This window comes from Balaenoptera borealis, assembly GCF_965194805.1.
Source record: "Balaenoptera borealis genome assembly, chromosome: 4".
Taxonomy (NCBI): Eukaryota; Metazoa; Chordata; class Mammalia; order Artiodactyla; family Balaenopteridae; genus Balaenoptera; species Balaenoptera borealis.
Genome location: NC_138861.1, coordinates 19198818 through 19223326, shown reverse-complemented (window position 1 = coordinate 19223326; position 24509 = coordinate 19198818). Strand labels below are relative to the sequence as shown.

The 24509-nt window shown below is 38.6% G+C and overlaps 1 long non-coding RNA gene across 1 annotated transcript in view; it reads left to right on the top strand.

Moving 5' to 3' along the window:
* Nucleotides 1-7949, top strand: part of LOC309628635 — a 67035-nt gene extending 59086 nt beyond the window's left edge. Inside the window, exon 2 of the long non-coding RNA XR_014244605.1 lies at nucleotides 5134-7949. This is a non-coding gene — a long non-coding RNA (uncharacterized lncRNA). The remainder of the gene's footprint in view (nucleotides 1-5133) is intronic.
* Nucleotides 7950-24509: the final 16560 nt, after the last annotated feature.

Sequence of the window (24509 nt, the reverse complement as noted above, 5' to 3'; positions counted from 1 at the left end):
GTGATTTATGTCATGGAGTGTTCTGACTATGTTTTCCTCTAAGAGTTTTATACTGTCTGGCCTTATATTTAGGTCTTTAATCCATTTTGAGTTTATTTTTGTGTATGGTGTTAGGGAGTGTTCTAATTTCATTCTTTTACATGTAGCTGTCCAGTTTTCCCAGCACCACTTATTGAACAGACTGTCTTTTCTCCATTGTATATTCTTGCCTCCTTTATCAAAGATAAGGTGACCATATGTGGGTGGGTTTATCTCTGGGCTTTCTATCCTGTTCCATTGATCTATATTTCTGTCTTTGTGTCAGTACCATACTGTCTTGATTACTGTAACTTTGTAGTATAGTCTGAAGTCAGGGAGCCTGATTCCTCCAGCTCCATTTTTCCTTCTCGAGATTGCTTTGGCTATTTGGGGCCTTTTGTGTTTCCATACAAATTGTGAAATTTTTTGTTCTAGTTCTGTGAAAAATGCCAGTGGTACTTCGGTAGGGATTGCATTGAATCTGTAGATTGTTTTGGGTAGTATAGTCATTCTCAAAATGTTGATCTCTCCATCTGTTTGTATCATCTTTAATTTCTTTCATCAGTGTCTTATAGTTTTCTGCATACAGGTCTTTTGTCTCCTTAGGTAGGTTTATTCCTAGGTATTTTATTCTTTTTGTTGCAATGGTAAATGGGAGGGTTTCTTTAATTTCACTTTGAGATTTTTCATCATCAGTGTATAAGAATGCAAGAGATTTCTGTGCATTAATTTGGTATCCTGCTACTTTACCAGATTCATTGATTAGCTCTAGTAGTTTTCTGGTAGCATCTTTAGGATTCTCTGTGTATAGTATCATGTTATCTGCAAACAGTGACAGTTTTACTTCTTCTTTTCTGATTTGGATTCCTTTTATTTCTTTTTCTTCTCTGATTGCTGTGACTAGGACTTCCAAAACTATGTTGAATAATAGTGGTGAGAGTGGGCAACCTTGTCTTGTTCCTGATCTTAGTGGAAATGGTTTCAGTTTTTCACCACTGAGAACAGTGTTGGCTGTGGGTTTGTCATATATGGCCTTTATTAAGTTGAGGTAATTTCCCTCTATACCTACTTTCTGGGGTTTTTTTTATCATATATGGGTATTGAATTTTGTTGAAAGCTTTTCCTGCATCTATTGAGATGATCATATGGTTTTTCTCCTTCAGTTTGTTAATATGGTGTATCACATTGATTGATTTGCATATATTGAAGAATCCTTGATAAATCCCACTTGATCATGCTGTATGATCCTTTTAATGTGTTGTTGGATTCTGTTTGCTAGTATTTTGTTGAGAATTTTTGCATCTATGTTCATCAGTGATATTGGCCTGTAGTTTTCTTTTTTTGTGGCATCTTTGTCTGATTTGGGTATCAGGGTGATGGTGGCCTTCTAGAATAAGTTTGGGAGTGTTCCTCCCTGTGTTATATTTTGGAAGAGTTTGAGAAGGATAGGTGTTAGCTCGTCTCTAAATGTTTGATAGAATTCACCTGTGAAGTCATCTGCTCCTAGACTTTTGTTTGTTGGAAGATTTTTAATCACAGTTTCAATTTCAGTGCTTGTGATTGGTCTGTTTATCTTTTCTATTTGTTCCTGGTTCAGTCTCGTGCTTTTCTAAGAATTTGCCCATTTCTTACAGGCTGTTCATTTTACTGGCATATAGTTGCTTGTAGTAATCTCTCATGATCCTTTGTATTTCTGCAGTGTCAGTTGTTACTTCCCCTTTTTCATTTCTAATTCTATTGATTTGAGTCTTCTCCCTTTTTTCTTGATGAGTCTGGCTAATGGTTTATCAATTTTGTTTATCTTCTCAAAGAACCAGCTTTTAGTTTATTGCTCTTTGCTATAGTTTCCTTCATTTCTTTTTCCTTTTTTTCTGATCTGATCTTTATGATTTCTTTCCTTCTGCTAACTTTGGGGTTTTTTTTTTGGTTCTTCTTCTTTCTCTAATTGCTTTAGGTGTATGGTTAGGTTGCTTATTTGAGATGTTTCTTGTTTCTTGAGGTAGGATTGTATTGCTATAAACTTTCCCTCTTAGAACTGCTTTTGTTGCATCCCATAGGTTTTGGGTCATCGTGTTTTCATTGTCATTTGTTTGCAGGTATTTTTTGATTTCCTCTTTGATTTCTTTAGTGATCTCTTGGTTATTTAGTAGTGTATTGTTTAGCCTCCATGTGTTTGTACTTTTTACAGATTTTTTCCTGTAATTGATATCTAGTCTCATAGCGTTGTGGTCAGAAAAGATACTTGTTACTATTTCAGTTTTCTTAAATTTATCAAGGCTTGATTTGTGACCCAAAATATGATCAGTCCTGGTGGATGTTCCATGAGCACTTGAGAAGAAAGTGTAATCTGCTGTTTTTGGATGGAATGTCCTATAAATATCAATTAAGTCCATCTTGTTTAATGTATCATTTAAAACTGTGTTTCCTTATTTTTTTTCATTTTGGATGATCTGTCCATTGGTGAAAGTGGGGTGTTATAGTCCCCTACTATGATTGCATTACTGTCGATTTCCCCTTTTATGGCTGTTAGCATTTGCTGTATGTATTGAGGTGCTCCTATGTTGGGTGCGTAAATATTTACAACTGTTAAATCTTCTTGCATTGATCCCTTGATCATTATCTAGTGTCCTTCTTTGTCTCTTGTAATAGTCTTTATTTTAAAGTCTATTTTGTCTGATATGAGAATTGCTACTCCAGGTTTCTTTTGATTTCCATTTGCATGGAGTATCTTTTTCCATCCCCTCACTTTCAGTCTGTATGTGTCCCTAGGTCTGAAGTGGGTCTCTTGTAGACAGCATATATACGGGTCTTGTTTTTGTATCCATTCAGCCAGTGTATGTCTTTTGGTTGGAGCATTTAATCCATTTACATTTAAGGTAGTTATCGATATGTATGTTCCTATTACCATTTTCTTAATTGTTTTGGGTTTGTTATTCTAAGTCTTTTCCTTCTCTTGTGTTTCCTGCCTAGAGAAGTTCCTTTAGCATTTTTTGTAGAGCTGGTGTGATGGTGCTGGATTCTCTTAGCTTTTGCTTGTCTGTAAAGGTTTTAATTTCTCTGTCAAATCTGAATGAGATCCTTGCTGGGTAGAGTAATCTTGGTTGTAGTTTTTTCCCTTTCATTACTTTAAATATGTCCTGCAACTCCGTTCTGGCTTGCAGAGATTCTGCTGAAAGATCAGCCGTTACCCTTATGGGGATTCCCTTGTATGTTAATTGTTGGTTTTTCCTTGCTGCTTTTAATATTTTTTCTTTGTATTTAATTTTTGATAGTTTGATTAATATGTGTCTTGGCGTGTTTCTCCTTGGATTTATCCTGTATGGGACTCTCTGTGCCTCCTGGACTAGATCAACTATTTCCTTACCCATATTAGGGAAGTTTTCAACTATAATCTCTTCAAATATTTTCTCAGTCTCTTTCTTTTTCTCTTCTTCTTCTGGGACCCCTATAATTCGGATGTTGGTGTGTTTAATGTTGTCCCAGAAGTCTCTGAGATTGTCCTCAATTCTTTTCATTCTTTTTTCTTTATTCTGCTCTGTGTTAGTTATTTCCACTATTTTATCTTCCAGGTTACTTATCCATTCTTCTGCCTCAGTTATTCTGCTATTGATTCCTTGTAGAGAATTTTTAATTTCATTTATTATGTTGTTCATCATTGTTTGTTTGCTCTTTAGTTCTTCAGGGTTCTTGTTAAATGTTTCTTGTATTTTCTCCATTTTATTTCCAAGATTTTGAATCATCTTTACTATCATTACTCTGAATTCTTTTCAGGTACACTGCCTATTTCCTCTTCATTTGTTTGGTCTGGTGGGTTTTTACCTTGCTCCTTCATCTGCTGTGTACTTCTCTGTCTTCTCATTTTGCTTAAGTTACTGTGCTTGGGGTCTCCATTTCGCAGGCTGCAGGTTCATAGTTCCCGTTGTTTTTGCTGTCTGCTTCCAGTGGGTAAGGTTGGTTCAGTGGGTTGTGTAGGTTTACTGGTGGAGGGGACTGGTGCCTGTGTTCTGGTGGATAAGGCTGGATCTTGTCTTTCTGGTGGGCAGGACCATGTCCGGTGGTGTGTTTTGGGGTGTCTGTGAACTTATTATGACTTTAGGCAGCCTGTCTGCTAATGGGTGGGTTTGTGTTCGTGTCTTGCTAGTTGTTTGGCATAGGGTGTCCAGCACTGTAGCTTGCTGGTCGTTGAGTGGAGCTGGGTCTTAGTGTTGAGATGGAGATATCTGGGAGAGCTTTTGCCATTTGATATTACATGGGGCCGGGAGGTCTCTGGTGGACCAATGTCCTGAACTCGGCTCTCCCATCTCAGAGGCTCAGGCCTGACACCCGGCCAGAGCCCCAAGACCCTGTTAGCTACAGAGCTGAGAAGAATAGGGGGGGAGAGAGAAAGAGAGAGAGAGAGAGGGAGAGAGAGAGGGGGAGGGAGGGAGAGAGGGAGGGAGGGAGAGAGAGAGAGAGAGAGAGAGAGAGAGAGAGAGAGAAAGAAAGAAAGAAAGAAGGAAGGAAGGAAAAAGAAAGAAGAAAGAAAGGAAGAAAGAAAGAAAGATAGAAAGAAAGGAAGGAAGGAAGAAGGAAGGAAGGAAGGAAAGAGAAAGAAAGAAGAAAGAAAGAGAGAGAGAGAGAGAAAGAAATAATAAAATAAAGTTATTAAAATAGAAAAAAATTATGAAAAATAAAAAAATTAAAAAGTAATTTAAAAAAAAGAGAAAGAAGAGTGCAACCAAACCAAAAAAACAAATCCACCATGATAACAAGCCCTAAAAACTATACTAAAAAAACAAAAAAAAAAGAAACAAAACAGGCAGTCAGACCCTGGGACAAATGACAAAAGCAAAGCTATACAGACAAAATCACACAAAGAAGCAGACACATACACACTCACAGAAAAAGGAAAATAATACATATATATATATATATATATATATATATATATAAAGTAAAAAAAGGAAGAGAGCAACCAAATAATTAAACAAATCTACCATTGATAATAAGCTCTAAATACTAAACTAAGATAAACATAAAACCAGAAAAAAATTAGATGCAGAAAGCAAACCCCAAGGCTACAGTTGCTCCCGAAGTCCACCGACTTAATTTTGGGATGATTCATTTTCTATTCAGGTATTCCATAGATGCAGGTACATCAAGTTGATTGTGGGGATTTAATCCACTGCTCCTGAGGCTGCTGGGAGAGATTTCCCTTTCTCTTCTTTGTTCGCACAGCTCCTGGGGTTCAGCTTTGGATTTGGACCCGCCTCTGCATGTAGGTCGCCTGAGGGCGTCTGTTCTTTGCTCAGACAGGACGGGGTTAAAGGAGCAGCTGATTAGGGGGCTCTGGCTCACTCAGCCTGGTGAGAGGTAGGGGTACGGATGCGGGGTGAGCCTGCGGTGGCAGAGGCTGGCATGATGTTGCAACAGCCTGAGGTGCGCTTTGTGTTCTCCTGGGGAAGTTGTCCCTGGATCACGGGACCCTGGCAGCAGTGGGCTGCACAGGCTCCTGGGAGGCGAGGTGTGGAGAGTGACCTGTGCTTGTGCACAGGCTTCTTGGTGGCTGCAGCAGTAGCCTTAGCTGCTGCTCATGCCCATCTCTGGAGCTCGTTTAGGTGGTGCTCTGAATCCCCTCTCCTTGCACACCCCGAAACAATGGTCTCTTGCCTCTTAGGCAGGTCCAGACTTTTTCCTGGCCTCCCTCCCGGCTAGCTGTGGCTCACTAGCCCACTTCAGGCTGTGTTCATGCAGCCAACCCTAGTCCTCTCCCTGGGGTCTGACCTCCGAAGCACAAGCCTCAGCTCCCAGCCCCCACCCGTCCCAGCGGGTGAGCAGACAAGCCTCTCAGGCTGGTGAGATCTGGTTGGCACCGATCCTCTGTGCGGGTATCTCTCCTCTTTGCCCTCTGCATCCCTGTGGCTGCGCTCTCCTCCATGGCTCCAAAGCTTCCCCCCGCCCACACCCCATCTCCACCAGTGAAGGGGTTCCTAGTGTGTGGAAACTTTTCCTCCTTCACAGCTCCCTCCCAGAGGTGCAGGTCCCATCCCTATTCTTTTGTCTCTGTTTTTTCTTTTTTCTTTTGCCCTACCCGGGTACGTGGGGAGTTTCTTGCCTTTTGGGAGGTCTGAGGTTTTCTGCCAGCATTCAGTAGGTGTTCTGTAGGAGTTGTTCCACATGTAGATGTGTTTCTGATGCATTTGTGGGGAGGAAGGTGATCTCCACGTCTTACTCCTCCACCATCTTGAACGTGCCGCTCTATGATTATAACATTTTTATGAGTTCTTATACTTATGATACATTTTATCATTATTTTATTATTTTTAAATTGAAGTATAGTTGATGTACAATAGTATATATTACAGGCATACAGTATAGTAATTCACAATTTTTAAAAGTTATACTCCATTTATAGTTATTATAAAATATTAGCTATAGTCCCATGTTGTACAATATAACCTTGTAGCTTATTCTGTACATAATAGTTTGTACCTTTTAATCCCCTACCTCTCTGTTGCCCCTCCCTCCTTCCCTCTCCCCACTGGTAACCACTAGTTTGTTCTCTATATCTGTGAGTCTATTCCTCTTTTGTTCTAGTCACTAGTTTGTTGTATTTTTTAGATGCCACATATAAGTGATATAATACAGTATTTGTCTTTCTCTGTCTGATTTATTTCACTTAGCATAATACCCTCCAAGTCCATCTTTCTTGGCAAAATTTCATTCTTTTTTATGGCCAACTAGTATTCCATTGTATATATACCACATCTTCTTTATCCGTTCATCTGTTGATGGACACTTATGTTTCTTCCATGTCTTGGCTATTGTAAATAGTGCTGCTATGAACATAGGGTTGTATGTATCTTTTCAAATTAAACTTTTCATCTTTTATGGAGATATGCCAGGAGTGGGATTGCTGGGTCATATGGTAGTTCTAGTTTTAGTTTTTAAAGGAACTTCCAGACTGTTTTCCATAGTAGCTGCATCAATTTACTTTCCCACCAACAGTGTAGGAGGGTTCCCTTTTCTCCACATCCTTGCCAACATTTGTTATTTGTATTCTTTCTGTTGATAGCCATTCTGACAGGGGTGAGGTGGTATCTCATGGTGGTTTTGATTTGCATTTCCCTGATGATTAGCAACGTTGAGCATCTTTTCATGTGCTTGTCGGCCATCTTCATGTCCTCTTTGGAGAAATGTCTATTTAGGTCTTCTGTTCATTTTTTAAATTGGGTTGTTTGGGGTTTTGATGTTGAGTTTTATGAACTATTTGTATATTTTGGTTATTAACCCCTTATCACTCATATCATTTGCAAGTATTTTCTCGCATTCAGTAAGTTGTCTTTTTGTTTTGTTTATGGTTTTCTTTGCTATGCAAAGATTTTAAGTTTAATTAGGCCCCATTTGTTTATTTTTGCTTTTATTTCCTTTGTTTTAGGAGAGTGATCCAAAAAAATATTGCTACAATTTATGTCAGAGTGTGCTGCCTATGTTTTCTTCTAGGAATTTTATGGTTTCTGGTCTTACATTTAGGTCTTTAATCCATTTTGAGTTTATTTTTATATATGGTGTTAGAGAATGTTCTAATCTCATTCTTTTACATGTAGCTGTCCAGTTTTCCCTGCACCATTTATTGAAGAGACTGTCTTTTCTCCATTGAATAGTCTTGCCTCCTATGTTGTAGATTAATTGACCATAAGTGTGGGGGTTTATTTCTTGGCTCTCTATTCTGTTCCATTGATCTCTGTGTCTGTTTTTGTGCCAGTACCATACTGTTTTGATTACTGTAGCTTTGTAGTAGTCTGAAGTCACAGAGCATGATTCCTTCAGCTCTGTTCTTCTTTCTCAAGATTGTTTAGGCTATTCAGGGTTATTTGATTATTATTTTATATTTTAGAAATCCTGGAATTTAAGTCTCTGTTCCTTTTTTATCAATTAGAGAAATAATAAAATGAAGAGTAATGTTAGATATGAGCTGACTCTTCTGATAAAGCATAATACAAGTTTTAAGAATGTATTGGTTGTTGAGACTATAACAGCATTTCTGTGGAAATCACAATTAATTTTTATTTCAAATTTGTGAAATGTACATTGAATCAAAATTTCTTTGCTTGTCCCTGTGAACCTGTCAGGGGACTAGCCCTGTTCTGAGAACACATTTTTAGAATAGTGCCTCAAAGGTAGATCCACCAGTTGTCTCTATATTGACCTCTCCTGGCCAGAAAGACATAAAAACTACGTGACTGAAAGTTATTTTCCTGGGTGTTATGCTAAGATAGTATTTTAGTATAGGGAAAGTCATGTTCTCAAATGTGGATATTTGGGAAGTCAGGAAAGAAGATTGTCTGAGTTTCCTGGGTTACAACAGTGTTGCTTCACAATCCTTGCAGCCTGGAGGCTCTCTCTACATTGCAAGAACAGAGAATGCTCTACAAAACAGACAGTGATGTTAGTCACCAGTAGCAACCAAGGGACATATGAAGTGCAAAACTCTATGAGGTTTGACTACACAGTAGTGATACTGATTTTGCAAAGCTGTACATGAAAACTAATCTTCTTATGTTAATCATTCATTTAACCATTCATATAGTGATCCTTCAGTGAACATTTATTAAATGACTATTTTTCTTGACTCAAAGGTATTACAATCTCTGCCTTTATCCTGTCCACCTCACCCTATTTACCTCATCAGTTAAGCTTTTGAATTGGTTTTGAGTCTCAGCTTTTAATCTGTTTTTAAAAACGGAGGTATAAGTTACATACAGAGTATGTACAGATTTTAAATGTACTGTTTGAGTAGTTTTGGCAAATTGATATCAAGAGTCAGAACACTTCTAGAAATTAAGTTTTGAATTACAATTATATTTTTAGTATGAAAAAGCCTTTTTTAAATCATTTAACATCTACATGGTCATATGTTTAGGTCTCATATTTTTAGTCATTAGACATGACTGAAGAGAGAATTACTGAAGTAGAAAACAGATTTGAAAAAATTACCTAGAGGGTAGCATATATACACAAAGAAATGGATGGTATAAAAGAGTGATTAAGAGATATTGAGGCTATGTATCCAGAACATTCAAAGAACTCAAAAAGTCAATAATAAAAAGACAACCCAATCTAAAAATGGACAAAGGATTTGAATAGACATTTCCCTAGGAGATATACAAAGTAGCTCATATGCCATATGAAAACATGCTCAACATCATTTGTCATTAGGGAAATGCACATTAAAATCACAGTAGGATATAACTTCCCCCACACTAGGATAGCTATAATAAGAAAGATGGGAATAACAAGTATTGGGGAGGATGTGGAGACATTAGAACACTTGTGCAATGCTGGTGGGAATGAAAATGGTGTAGCCACTGTGAAAAAACGTTTGGCAGTTTCTCAAAAAGTTAAACATGGAGTTACCTGATAACCAATCATATATACTCCTAGGTATACACTCAAGAAAAATAAAAATATGTAAGTCCTCACAAAAAGTTACACATGAATATTTATAGCAGCAGACTATTCATAATAGTTCTAAAGATGGAAACAACCCAAATGTCCATCACTGATAAATGGATAAACAAAATATAGTATTTCTATACAATGAAATATTATTTGGATGTAAAAAGGTATGAAGTACTTATACATGCTACAGCACAGCTAAACCTCAAAAACATTATGCTAAATGAAAGAAGCCAGTCACAAAAGACCATGTATTGTATGATTCCATTTACATGAAATGTCCAGAATAGGCAAAACTGTTAAAAAGGTAGATTAGTGACTGCCTAGTGCTGTGTTAGAGGTAGAGTGAGGAAGAATGGGGAGTGACTGCTAATGAGTACAAGACTTCTTTTGGGGGTGAAATAGATGGTCTAAGATAGGCAAAACTGTTAAAAAGGTAGATTAGTGACTGCCTAGTGCTGTGTTAGAGGTAGAGCGAGGAAGAATGGGGAGTGACTGCTAATGAGTACAAGAGTTCTTTTGGGGGTGAAATAGATGGTCTAAAATCAGGTCGTGGTGATAGTTGGACAACTCTGTGACTGTACTCAAATTCACTGAATCATAAACTTCAAATGGGTGAATCTTATATATCTCAATAAAGCTGTTTAAAAAATATGATAGGTAAAACAGTGGAAGAAATCTAGGGGAGGATTTTTTTTTTTTTTGGCTCAGGGTAAGAAAGGATATCTTAAATAAGTTTCCCAAAGTGCAAACTATAAAGGAAATGATTGCTAGAATCAACTACATTGATAAATCTAACTGCCTCAAATTAAGAACTTCTGTTTATCAAAAGATACCATAAAAGAAGTGAAGAAACAAGCCACAATCTTGGAGAAGATGTATGTAGCTAAGTCTGTGGTAGTATTAAAACGTGTAACCACTTTTGAAAGGAATTTGGTATTTATAGTAACTCTGACAGTACATTTTCCCAAATGTCATTTGCATGAGATTTATGAATTAGAGTGCTCATTTCCACCAAGCCTCTGCTATTTGGGATAGTTATACCGTCTTATACTCTTGCCAGTACTAAAAGAGTTCTGGTTGCTTCACATCGACTTGCTAAGACTTGGCATTGTCAGAGCTTGGCATTTTTGTCCATCTTTGAGAATACCTGACAAACATTACATGTTGATTCCACCTGTGGTATATATCTTTGATATATGCCCACCCTTGGTATATGTCCAAGAAACTTTTGGACATGGGCACCAGGAGAGAAGAATATTCATAGCAGCATTGTTTATAAAAGTAAAAGACTGCAAATCACCAAAATGTCCAATGAATGGAGAAAAGAAAAAATATTTTTTCATCTATTCACACAATGGAATACTATACAGTAGGAAATGCAGTTGAATGATAGCTACAAATTTCAATGTGGATTAATCTTATAAACATAATGTTGATGGAAAAAGCATGTCCCAGAAAAATAACTACAGCACAATTAGCTACATATAAAGGTCAAAAACTTTTAAACTTTATTATCTATAAATAATAAATAGATACATACATATGTGATAAAACTAAAGTTAAGCAAGAGAACAAATAGTGCCAGTTTCAGGAGAGTAGGATGATAATTACCTTTTGGAGGAGGGAAGGCAGTTTGACTGTAAAGGGGTACACTGGGCGCATTGAAGGCATTGTTTTTGTTTTATTTCTTAAGTTGAGCGCCACAGGTATTTGCTTCGTTATTATTATTTATACTATGTATATATAGTAAATACATATTCTCATATATGAACGCTTCATTATAAAATTTTTAAATAAGTTGATGAAAATATATGACTTTTTTTTTTTTTGCCCGCACGCACTGCGCAGCTTATGCGATCTTAGTTCCCCGACCAGAAACCAAACCCAGGCCCTCCTCAGTGAGAGTGCAGACTCCTAACCACTGGACGCCAGGGAATTGCCTGACATGTTTATATAAAATAAAAAGTATCCCCCAATTCTATATGCATATGTAAATGTACATTAAAAATATTAACTATTCAATAACTTTAAAAGTTATTCATGTACAAAACAGGCAACGTGGTTAAAGCTTAGAGTGGGGTAACAATGCCCGCTAAGCACATGCTCTGTGTAACTCCTGAGCCGTGTCCAGTACAGTTTGGTACTATGATATCTTCATGTTAGATCACTTAGCATCTCTGTCTTTTTTCTCTGCTTTGTTAAAGACTTCCAGAATTGCCCCCACTTAATTCTACAGAGTTTTGTTATTGTTGCTTTTTCAAAAGAGTATCTTATACTTAACCTTACTGAAAACTCTCTTATTAGTGCAGCTTGGTGTGGTCCAGAGAATAAGAGAGTCAGTAGGAGAGAAACCTGCCACACTTGATTGTAACAAGTGTGTTGTTACATGCTGGCAGGGGAATTTTTAAACAGTCACATCAAAATATTCTGCTTCAGTGGTATCACAGGTAATAAAAACCAAAATGTAACATCATTTTTACAACCTAGATTTTTTTTAAAAAATAAATTTATTTATTTATTTTTGGCTGCGTTGGGTCTTCGTTGCTGCGCATGTGCTTTCTCTAGTTGCGGTGAGCGGGGGCTACTCTTCATCGCGGTGTGTGGACTTCTCATTGCGGTGGCTTGTCTTGTTGCGGAGCACGGGCTCTAGGCACGCGGACTTCAGTAGTTGTAGCACGCGGGCTCAGTAGTTGTGGCTCGCGGGCTCTAGAGCGCAGGATCAGTAGTTGTGGCGCACGGGCTTAGTTGCTCCGCGGCATGTGGGATCTTCCTGGAACAGGGCTCAAACCCATATCCCCTGCATTGGCAGGCGGATTCTTAACCACTGTGCCACCAGGGAGGTCCCTACAGCCTAGATTTGAGCATTCCTGGTTTGTCAAGTCTGATTAGAGACAGAAAGACATTCTGAAAGATAATCAATTCTATTTTTCAGTGGTTTCTCCCTTGTTTGTATGCTATTACCCTGTCAGGACAAAGAGCTCATATGTGAAGCAGGGGAAGAAGAGAAAGAACTTTGCAAGGCAATCCCTGCCCCACCACAAACATCCACATTCACATGCTTTATCAAAACACAGATAGGCAGACAGACAGATGTGTGTGTGTATAAAATAACAACTTCCTAACTTTTAATTTGATGATAGAAGATTAGTCTGTGTTGAAGTTTTAGAATTATGTTTGGGAATAGTGAGTCTGGGATGCTAACCACTTAGAAGATGATCCTATGCCTACATACATGCATCTATGATTTTATGTATATTATATGGATGTATACATAAGTCCTAAATTTAAATGTGTATATTGAAATTCAAGTTACCTGATAATGCTAGGATCCAGCATTTATTGAGCAACTACTGACAGATTTGATGCTTACCTATAGTAATTTAATCTTCCCAGCAATCCTGTGAGACAGATTCTATTATTATCCTCAGCATCACACAGCTAAAATTTAACATGCTCAAAACAGATCTCCTGCCTGCCCCACCACAGACCTTCCTTATAGTGTCACACTTCTTTGTTCATGGAAATTTCATCCTTCCTGTTGCTCACACCAAAAGCCTAGGAGTCATCTTTAATATTCTCTCTCTCTCTCTCTCCCTCCCTCTCCCCTCAACACATGTGGCTGTGCAGGTTGCATACTGCACAAGTAAAGAGTTGCCATACGCATTGTAGGCATCATAGGTTTGTGTACTAAGTACAATAATTTCCCAGCAGCTGCCAGTTCTAATATAATAAGTACATTATAACAATTTTCTGTGAGATGGAAGGAAAATGTCATGATTATAGGCAATGAGGGTCCCTTCAACCATCTACACTGAATTATTACCGTGGCTTCCTTGCTTCCACCCTTGTCCTCATACGGCCATTCTCAGTTGTCAGCACGAGCCTGTAAGGTCAAGTCATGCCTTTGCTCAAAACCTTGCAGTGGGCCTTCACTCAGAGAAAAGTCCAAGTCCTTACAACAGGTCTCCGAGATCCACCCCGACGCTGCTCTGACATCGTGCTGACACTTTCCCCCTCTCTCACATGGCCACGCTCACCTCCTGGCTGTGCCTACAGCTCCCATCTTGGCCCTTGTTCTTATTTTCTGCTCCGCTCCCTCCCTTTCCACTTTCAGGTTCACACAGATGTCCCTTTCTCTGGCCACCCTATTTATTTACTTATTTATTTATATTTTTATTTTATTTTTTAAAACTTTTTATTTTATATTGGAGTATAGTTGATAACAATGTTGTGTTAGTTTCAGCAAAGCGATTTTGTTATACATATACATGGACCTGTAATTCTTTTTCAAATTCTTTTCCCATTTAGGTTGTTATATAATATTGAGCAGGGTTCCCTGTGCTATACAGCCCTTGCTGGTTATCTATTTTATTTTATTTATTTATTTATTTAAATGCTTCTCTTTCCTCATTTATTTTCATTTTGGATGATCTGTCCATTGGTGTAAGTGAGGTGTTAATGTCCCCCACTATTATTGTGTTACTGTCGATTTCCTCTTTTATAGCTGTTAGCAGTTGCCTTATGTATTGAGGTGCTCCTATGTTGGGTGCATATATATTTATAATTGTTATATCTTCTTCCTGCATTGATCCCTTGATCATTATGTAGTGTCATTCCTTGTCTCTTATAACATTCTTTATCTTAAAGTCTATTTTTATCTGATATGAGTATTGCTACTCCAGCTTTCTTTTGATTTCTATTTGCATGGAATATCTTTTTCCATCCCCTCAATTTCAGCCTGTATGTGTCCCTAGGTCTGAAGTGGGTCTCTTGTAGACAGCATATATATGGGTCTTGTTTTTGTATCCATTCAGGAAGCCTGTGTCTTTTGGTTGGAGCATTTAATCCATTCACGTTTAAGGTAATTATTGATATGTATGTTCCTATGTACCATTTTCTTAATTGTTTTGGGTTTGTTTTTGTAGGTCCTTTTCTTCTCTTGTGTTTCCCACTTAGAAAAGTTCCTTTAGAATTTGTTGTAGAGCTGATTTGGTGGTGCTGAATTCTCTTAGCTTTTGCTTGTCTGTAAAGCTTTTGATTTCTCCATTGAATCTGAATGCGATCCTTGCCGGGTAGAGTAATCTTGGTTGTAGGTTCTTCCCTTTCATCACTTTAAGTATATCGTGCCACTCCCTTCTGGCTTGTAGAGGTTCTGCTGAGAAATCAGCTGTTAACCTCCTGGGAGTTCCCTTGTATGTTATTTGTCATTTTTCCCTTGCTGCTTTCAATAATTTTTCTTGGACTTCCGTGGTGTCACAGTGGTTAAGAATCCTCCTGCCAATGCAGGGGACACGGGTTCAAGCCCTGTTCTGGGAAGATCCCACATGCCGTGGAGCAACTAAGTCCATGTGCCACAACTACTGAGCATGCACTCTAGAATCCGTGAGCCACAACTACTGAGCTTGCATGCTGCCACTACTGAAGCCCACATGCCTAGAGCCTGGGCTCTGAAGCAAGAGAAGCCACGGCACTGAGAAGCCTGCATACCACGACGAAGACCCAAAGCAGCCAAATAAATAAATTTATTTATTTAAAAAAATAATAATAATTTTTCTTTGTCTTTAATTTTTGCCAATTTGATTACTATGTGTCTTGGTGTGTTTTTCCTTGGGTTTATCCTGTATGGGACTCTCTGCGCTTCCTGGACTTTGGTGGCTATTTCCTTTCCCATGTTAGGGAAGTTTTCGACTATAATCTCTTCAGGTAGTTTCTCTGGTCCTTTCTCTCTCTTCTCCTTCTGGGACCCCTATAATGCAAATGTTGTTGTGTTTAATGTTGTCCCAGAGGTCTCTTAGTCTGTCTTCATTTCTTTTCATTCTTTTTTCTTTATTCTGTTCTGCAGCAGTGAATTCCACCATTCTTTCTTCCAGGTCACTTATCCGTTCTTCTGCCTCAGTTATTCTGCTATTGATTCCTTCTCGTGTAGTTTTCATTTCAGTTATTGTATTGTTCATCTCTGTTTGTTTGTTCTTTAATTCTTCTAGATCTTTATTAAACATTTCTTGCATCTTCTCGATCTTTGCCTCTATTCTTTTTCCAAGGTCGTGGATCATCTTCACTACCATTATTCTGAATTCTTTTTCTGGAAGGTTGCCTATCTCCGCTTCATTTAGTTGTTTTTCTGGAGTTTTATCTTGTTCCTTCATCTGGTACATAGCCCTCTGCCTTTTCATCTTGTCTGTCTTTCTGTGAATGTGGTTTTCGTTCCACAGGCTGCAGGATTGTAGTTCTTCTTGCTTCTGCTGTTTGCCTTCTGGTGGATGAGGCTATCTAAGAGGCTTGTGCTAGTTTCCTGATGGGAGGGACTGTTGGTGGGTAGAGCTGACTGTTTCTTTAGTGGGCAGAGCTCAGTAAAACTTTAATCCGTTTGACTGCTGATGGGTGGGGCTGGGTTCCCTCCCTGTTGGTTGTTTGGCCTGAGGCAACCCAACACTAGAGCCTACCTGGGCTCTTTGGTGGGGCCAGTGACAGACTCTGGGAGGGATGATGCCAAGGAGTACTTCCCAGAACTTCTGCTGCCAGTGTTCTTGTCCCCACGGTGAGCCACAGCCACCCCCCGCCTGTGCAGGCGACCCTCCAACACTAGCAGGTAGGTCTGTTTCAGTCTCCTATGGGGTCACTGCTGCTTCCCCTGGGTCCCCACATGCACACTACTTTGTGTGTGCCCTCCAAGAGTGGAGTCTCTGTTTCCCCCAGTCCTGTCGACATCCTGCAATCAAATTCCACTAGCCTTCAAAGTCTGATTCTCTAGGAATTCCTCCTCCCGTTGCCAAACCCTCAGGTTGGGAAACCTGACGTGGGGCTCAGAACCTTCACTCCAGTGGGTGGACTTCTGTGGTATAAGTGCTCTCCAGTCTGTGTGTCACCCACCCAGCAGTTATGGGATTTGATTTTACTGTGATTGCGCCCCTCCTACCATCTCATTGTGGCTTCTCCTTTGTCTTTGGATGTGGGGTATCTTTTTTGGTGAGGTCCAGTGTCTTCCTGTCGATGATTGTCCAGCAGCTAGTTGTGATTCTGGTGTTCTCACAAGAGGGAGTGAGAGCCCGTCCTTCTACTCTGCCATCTTGGTTCAGGGCTCGAGTTATTTTGTCGGCAGCAGCTTGCTTGCTGAGCTGTAGTTTCTAGTGAGTAAAGAAAATGCCCTATCTATTTTAAATATAGTAGTCTGTATATGTCAATTCCAAACTCCTTAACTATCCCTCCTCCCCCTTCCCCTCTGGTAACCATAAGTTCGTTCTCTAAGTCTGTGAGTCTGTTTCTGTTCTGTAAATAAGTTTCATTTGCATCAGTTTTTTTTTAGATTCCGCATATAAGTGATATCATATGATATTTGTCTTTCTCTGTCTGACTTACTTCACTCAGTATGACAATCTCTAGGTCCATGCATGTTGCTGCATGTGGCTTTATTTCATTCTTTTTAATGGCTGAGTAATATTCCATTGTATATATGTACCACATCTTCTTTATCCATTCATCTGTCGATGGACATTTAGGTTGCTTCCATGTCCTGGCTATTGTAAACAGCTGCAATGAACACTGACTGGCCACTCTATTTAAAATGCAGTCCTCTCCCACTCCCCCTCCACGTCCTGGCTTTTCTTTCAGTCATGACACTTATCACCACAGAAATTTTATTTAAGATACATTTTATTTATTCTGATAGATTTTATTTTGATAGTGTAAACCCCATGTGGGTATGGATCTTTGTTTTATTCACCGTGGATCCCAGGCACCTAGAACAATTCTTGGCACAGAGAAATCGATCTATAAATACTCCTTAAATGAATACATCTTCATTTTACAGATTAGGCAATTTAGACTCAGAACTCATTAAGATACTTTTTATTTATTTATTTATTGTATTTTTAAAATTTTATTTTATTGAAGTATAGTTGATTTACAATTTTATGTTAATTTCTGCTGTACAGCAAAGTGATTCAGTTATATATATATATTTCCATTTCATATTCTTTTTTTCATATTCTTTTCCATTATGGTTTATCACAGGATATTGTATATAGTTCCCTGTGCTATACAGTAGGACCTTGTTGTTTATCTATTCTATATACACCAGTTTGCATCTGCTATCCCCAAACTCTCAATCCATCCTTCCCCCACACCCCCTCTCCCTGACTCCAAACCCTGTGCTCTCTAACCTCTATGCTCTGCTGCTATTTATCCAACAACATGCCTCTTTAAGGCTGCTGTTGATGATGATGATGACGGTGATGACGATAACAATAGGTAATATTTTTAATGCCTGCTTGTGCCATACACTGTGCTTTACATGTATTATCTAATTTAATATCCAGGAAACATCTCATCTGAATCAGACTGGAGTCCTTAAACTTCTGGCAAATGAACTGTCATGCCACTGAAGTACAGCTAGGATGAACAGAACTTTATTCCCAAACCCTAAAGATCAGTACAAATGTCCCTTCTTCCTGTGGGGAAGGCAGGAAACTAACAACTTCAAATTTCACATGAACAAATTAGAAAGTGTGTAGCCATGAGAGAGACCCAGTGTAATCATCCTATTATGGTTGGCTTCTTATGCTCAGTTTATTACTCGTTTATTCACCCATACATTCATTTATTTGTTCACTCATTCAACGTTTATTGAACAATTGCCATGCAATGTACTATGCCAAGTTCGAAGGCTACAAAGATAAAGAAGACATATCCTCTGCCCTTGAGAGATCCACAGCCTAGCAAGAGAGACAAATAGGAGAGCAAGTAATCCCACTGAAGGAGTAAGTGTGATATTACAGGATCAGCACAGAGTCCAGAGCAGGAAATGCCTAACTAACCCTGTCTGGGGAGACATGGTAGTATTTCTCGGAGGAGATGACCCAAGATGAGGTCATCCCATCAGGCAGGATGGGAGAGAAAAACCTTCAAGCAGGGGAAGGGTTTACAGAGGCATGGAGTCATGAGTCACGTGGGCATTCGTGGACTTGTGTATAGTTTGATATAAGTGGAGCTGGGAAGCCATGTGAGGATGGGGTGGGAGAAAGGAAAACAGGAGCTAGAGGAACTTTAACTAAGGTCATGATTAGATCAGATTATCATCTCATAAAAATCCCTCGGGAGTCTGGATGGAAACTAAATTAAGGGGGCAAGGCCAGACGAAAGAGGCAGCAGATACCTGGCACTGAAGCTGCTGCTTTGATGCAAGTGTTTTCACTTGGGGATATTTTGAGGGGGCATAAAAGTAATTACATTTTCAGCTCTTAAAAATTACCAAGTGATGTGCAAAACAGCCGTCTCACCTTCTTGCAGAACCTCTTTGCACACCAACTCCTGAATCTGTGGCGGCTAGGGATGGGGTCAGAAAGAGGGTGAGAATTAGACAACATCTGGCAGATAAGCCACATATAACCAGGGATCATGTGCTTACAGCAGAGTCTTATCTCAGAAAGAGCCATTAACATACAATGAGCAGACTGCTCTTCCTCTGAGACTTCCCTTGTGTTTTGCAAGAGCCGCACCTCAAATTCTCTGTTTATTCCCTTGAGGTTATAACTGTAACAATAATTTACTTTTAGTTAATAAGTATTATTAAGTGCTTTAACTAATATGTGTTCTATTTTCCATTAAAGAAATCTCAAGAATGGAAACCTCTGCCTTTACGGGATTCCATATAATGTTCAATTTCATTTGGGGTCCATGTTATACACCGTAAGGGGAGCTGGAGAGAGGGCATATTAATTAAAACTATTTTAACTGATTTTTAAAAAGTCATGTCTTATTGAGCTGGGGAGTCTGGAATGCAGCTGACTTGAAACGTAGTCCGTGATGTCATTGTGGCGCTCTCACTTTGAGACAGGCTTTTTCCACATGGCAGGCTAGGTAGTCCCTGGAACCCCAATGCTCATATCCAACCACCTGAGCAAACCCGGATAAAGGAGAATTTTTTCAGAAAGCACCTGTAAAACTTTTCAGGAAGGACTCTGATTGACTGGCGTGGGCCATATGCTTATCCCTAAACTGGGGTCCAAGAGATGGGCTATTCTAACTGGCCACGCTGGAGGTATGTGTCTGTCTAGCAGGATGAGGGCTGGGAGAGTAACCATGTGGGTTCATCCCTACTGGAATCCCCTATGATGGGTACTTTCCAAATAAAAGAATCCTTTTACAAGAAAAAAAGGGGGAAATTGTATGAGATATCCATTCTAGATATAGTAACCATAAAATTTATTGCCCAAGCTGGATAAATAATGATTATTCCAGGACAACAGGCATGAACTGGAACTAGAATTGACCACTTAGGAAATATGTCCCCCTAACTGTGAGGGAGAGGCTATTTGGGCACAACAGGATCCTTTATTTTTTACTCTAAACAGAATATCCTCAATTAAATTTCTAACAGTTCTTTCAGTACTCATAATATATACACACTATATTTAATAACATCAAACTCATTGATGGTTTGATGACTTTGGTACCCTTTTATAGGTTAACCTTGATTTATCAGATTTAAAACGTAATTTTCTCCTGATTAGAGTAGTCATCTTTAAAAAGAACTCATGAAAAAATAATATTAAATCATATAAATGTGATCAAAGTATAAAGTAAAAGTCACTGTCCTTGGGGACTCAGGAAATACATAAGTGTCAGCAGTATCTTCTGGTAATAAAAAACCAGTGAGTTTTGACTCAGGTGCTTAGAGATGGAATAGGAAGTTATCCCAGGAATACATGGGCCTCAATGAAGGTAGTGATGGTGGCTTTGGAAAGGAGGGCACTGAGTTGAGAGATATATCTAAGAGATAGGACCAAGGACTTGGTGATTTGACCTGAAAATGCAAGGGAGAGGTTAATGTCCAGGATTCTGGATCAGGTAACTCCCCAGAAAGGGAGCCCATCGTAGAAGTAAGAACTATTGGAAGACAAGGAGGGCTGAAAGATGTGAAAGAAAAATGATCCCAAACACCTTCTGGGTCTGATTTAATTTACAACCTCATTCTGGGAGGAAATGAAAAAAATGCATAAGCAATTTTCTGATCAACTTTAATGGAATTAACACTTATTCTGAGAACCAGTTGTCCCCCACTTAGCTGACTATCAGTCAAGTGTCTTGTGACCAATAATCAAAACTTCTTTTCTTTCTCTTCCTTGTTTAACAATGATGATTTAACATTCTCTTTACCTACAAAATGCCCTGCCAAGACTTACTCTTTGAAATGATCACAATGGGCCTTTTCTTTTGCAGCAAAATCATGACAAAATTCCAGCACATGCTTGTAACTGGGGGGTTGTAGAGGAGGAGAACGAATGCTTCATTTATAGATATTTTAAGTCCTAGTTCTATGGAGCCTTTTGTAACATAAAAATAATAATTAAAAAATAATTATTAAAGTAATACATGTCCACAGAAAGTAGAAAGCATAGGAATCTTGTTTTCAAATCATCTTTATGCATTATTTTTTTCATTATTTGTATTTCTTTCTGTGAATTTTCTGTCCTTGACAATTTTTCTGTTGCTTTGCTGTCTTTTTAAAATTCAGTGGTTGGAACTTTTTATAGATTAAGGCTATTGCTCCAGATCAGTTGACCTTTCTAGGTGGGAGCTTGCTTTGTTACTAGGACCTCTGCTTAGAGTTGGGGTCTCCTGTAGTTCCCCTCGTGGACTTGTTTTACTACTCTCAAAAGCTGACTGCTCTCCAGCAGTTGCTATGCATCAGGCACTGGTCACCTTGGCCTCCTGAGAAGACCATCTTCTGCTGCTGCAACCTTGGGGGTGAGCACAGTACCTGCCATATCGCAGGGAATAAATACCTGATGAATAAGGATAGCAGTAAGGTTCTCGAATGATGACTATTTTTCAGGAGTTACTAAGTATGTTACAAATATTATTTCATTCAAATTCCTCATAATAATTCTATGAGGTAAGTGCAATCACTGTCACCACTTTACAGATGAGGAAACTGAGCATAAATATTTCACCTGAGATCCCACAGTTGGAACTGAGATTAAAACCCAGTTCTGTCTTACTTTGGAGTTTAAGCTTTTAATTATGATGTTATCAAGAGAATTGTATCTAGAAGAGAACTTTTAGACTTGAGGCATAGACATTTGATCCTGTGAAGAAATCAGCATTAATATGGTCTCACATCAAAAAGTTCATCCCCCAAAGTTATTTTGAAGCAGTTTTTTTTTAATGAAATTGAGAGCATTGCATTATACAGCTAGAAAAATCCCAGACCATAAATTTCATGTTTCTCAAAACTCCTGAATTATAATGCCAGGCTGAATTTGGCAGGGAAAGGACCCAATGGAGGCTGAAAAGACCCTACAGGTAATAAAATGAGCTAATGATCCAGACTAGCATCATGAAACTACCCACGAGTGTAAAAAGGCAAAGTGAGTTTTGTGGAATTAGCTCTTACTTTGTTGAGCTTTCATGGTGGCGCAGACTGAAACCTTGGTCTTACGTTATAATCAATTTTTGCAATACAAGTTCACTGAGATCATCTTCCACTGATGAGTGCTGATGTGTAAAATCCTCTTCCTATAGGTAGAATCAAATTCCTAATTGACTTGGCCAATTTAGATTGAGTTCACTTCTGTAAGCAGAGGGCCACCTTCATGGTCACCTGCCACTTTCTCAGCTCAGCCCTGGCTGACTTGATGCTGGGATCAAGCAAAGAGAGGCCTTATTCAGAGCCAGCTAACTCCTGTTTCCTGGGATACTTCCAAGGATGGCTCCATTTGCACTGCTTTGCAGCCCAGGGGGAAAAAGTGATTGGCCACACAGACTGGACCTACAAACTAACTCAAAAATAGGAGCACTGCTTGGGCTACTGACAAACAGCTGCATTTTGCCCATCTTCTTTTCAACTCATTTTCTTTATTGCTAGTTGGTTAGAGTGTATTTTGTGTGTTTTGTGGAAAGAACACAGGGCTACGAATCAGAAGATACATGTCCTTATCCTGTGTGATTTAGGACATTTCAATTTCCCCTTTTTAAAAAATTTTATTTTATTGAAGTATAGTTGATTTACAATGTTGTGTTAATTTCTTCTGTACAGAAAGGTGATTCAGTTATATATATATATATATATATATATATATATATATATATATATACATATATATATTCCTTTTCATATTATTTTCCATTATGATTTATTACAGGGTATTGAATATAGTTCCCTGTGCTATACAATAAGGACTTGTTGTTTATCCATTCTATATACACTAGTTTGCATCTGCTAATCCCAAACTCCCACTCCATCCCTCCCCCCTCTCCCTCCCCCTTGGCAACCACAAGTCTGTTCTCTATGTTTATGAGTCTGTTTCTGTTTTGTAGGTAAGTTCATTTGTGTCATATTTTAGATTCCACATATAAGTGATATCATATGATATTTGTCTTTCTCTTTCTGACTTACTTTACTTAGAATGATAATCTCTATGTCCATCCATGTTGCTGCAAATGGCATTATTTCATTCTTTTTTACAGCTGAGTAGTATTTTATTGTATATATGTACCACATCTTCTTTATCCATTCCTCTATAGATGGACATTTAGGTTGTTCCCATGTCTTGGCTATTGTAAACAGTGCTGCTATGAACATAGGGGTGCCTGTATTTTTTGAATTATGGTTTTCTCCAGATATATGCCCAGGAGTAAGATTGCTGGATCATATGGTAGTTCTATTTTTAGTTTTTTAAGGAACCTCCATACTGTTCTCCATAGTGGCTGCACCAATTTACATTCCCACCAACAGTGTAGAAGGGTTCCCTTTTCTCCACACCCTCTACAGACTTTTTGATGATGGCCCTTCTGACTGGTGTGAGGTGATACCTCACTGTAGTTTTGATTTGCATTTCTCTAATAGCAATGTTGAGCATCTTTTCAAGAGCCTGTTGGCCATCTGTATGTTTTCTTTGGAGAAATATGTATTTAGGTCTTCTGCCCATTTTTTGATTGGGTTGTTTGTTTGTTTTTGTTATTGAGTTGTATGAGCTGATTAAGACATTTCAATTTCTGAGCATCAGGTTCCTCAACTGTAAATTAGGGATAATAATATCTTCTTTGTGGGATAATTGCAAAGATCAAATGAGAGTGTGATTGAAAATACAGCATAAAGCTCTATGCACTATATGAATTTTTTTCATGCATAATTTTATTCCAGTTTTACAACTAGGAGCTTGAAATTCATTGAGGTTAAGGCTACACCTCTAATAAGAAACAAAGCAAGGATCTGAACTAAGTCTAATTCCCGAAACTCTGATCTTTTTTTTTTTTTTTGATCATTTTTTAGCATGCTGCCTCCTTAAACAAATTCAAGTTGTTATTGTGACTATAATTTTTTTAACCATGTATGCTAGAAATGTTTAACCCTGACTTCAGGAGTCCCATACAACACTCCACAGAACTCGGCCTCAGCTCTCCCTAAAACCCAGCAAAGAGAAGGTACCCAGGTCTAGACCTCCATTGGTTGCCGATTTCTCATAGACCTGAAAATGGGGCATGACATACATGTGTAAATGCCTGTTACAGTGGCACCAGTGGCTATTACTCAGTGTGCTATTTTAACACTAAACAATTCAGAGTGAAGAACACATCCTGTGTTTATTCTTTGCCCATTGTACTCCTGTGCCCCTACAAATCAAGATCTTATAACAATAAGTGGTTGCAAGTAGCTTTAGAGAGTCCTTTTACCAAGATGATACAATTGGATGCTGCAGCCTCCTGACCCTAACAAACAAAGAAGAATATGCTTGTTGTCTGTCAGATGAAGTTACTTATGAAAAATAATATCTATTAGGAAAACCTGAAAAAATACTTCAAAAGGGGAGGAAAAGAATGAGATATTTACCTGCTTTCTTGCCTGACAAATCTCCTCCAAGAGTTGATGTATATCTTAAATTTGGGGACTCACAGTTTCTTTACGAGGAATAAATGCTTCTTTGTTGATCTGGTTTCTCATTGGGTATTTTTCTTGCATCTGGCTGTACAAATTCTATTAATTAACTGACTCCTTAGTCATTCCTCAATTGTTGCAATATGGAAGGTTCTGATTAGAACAGCTATAAATA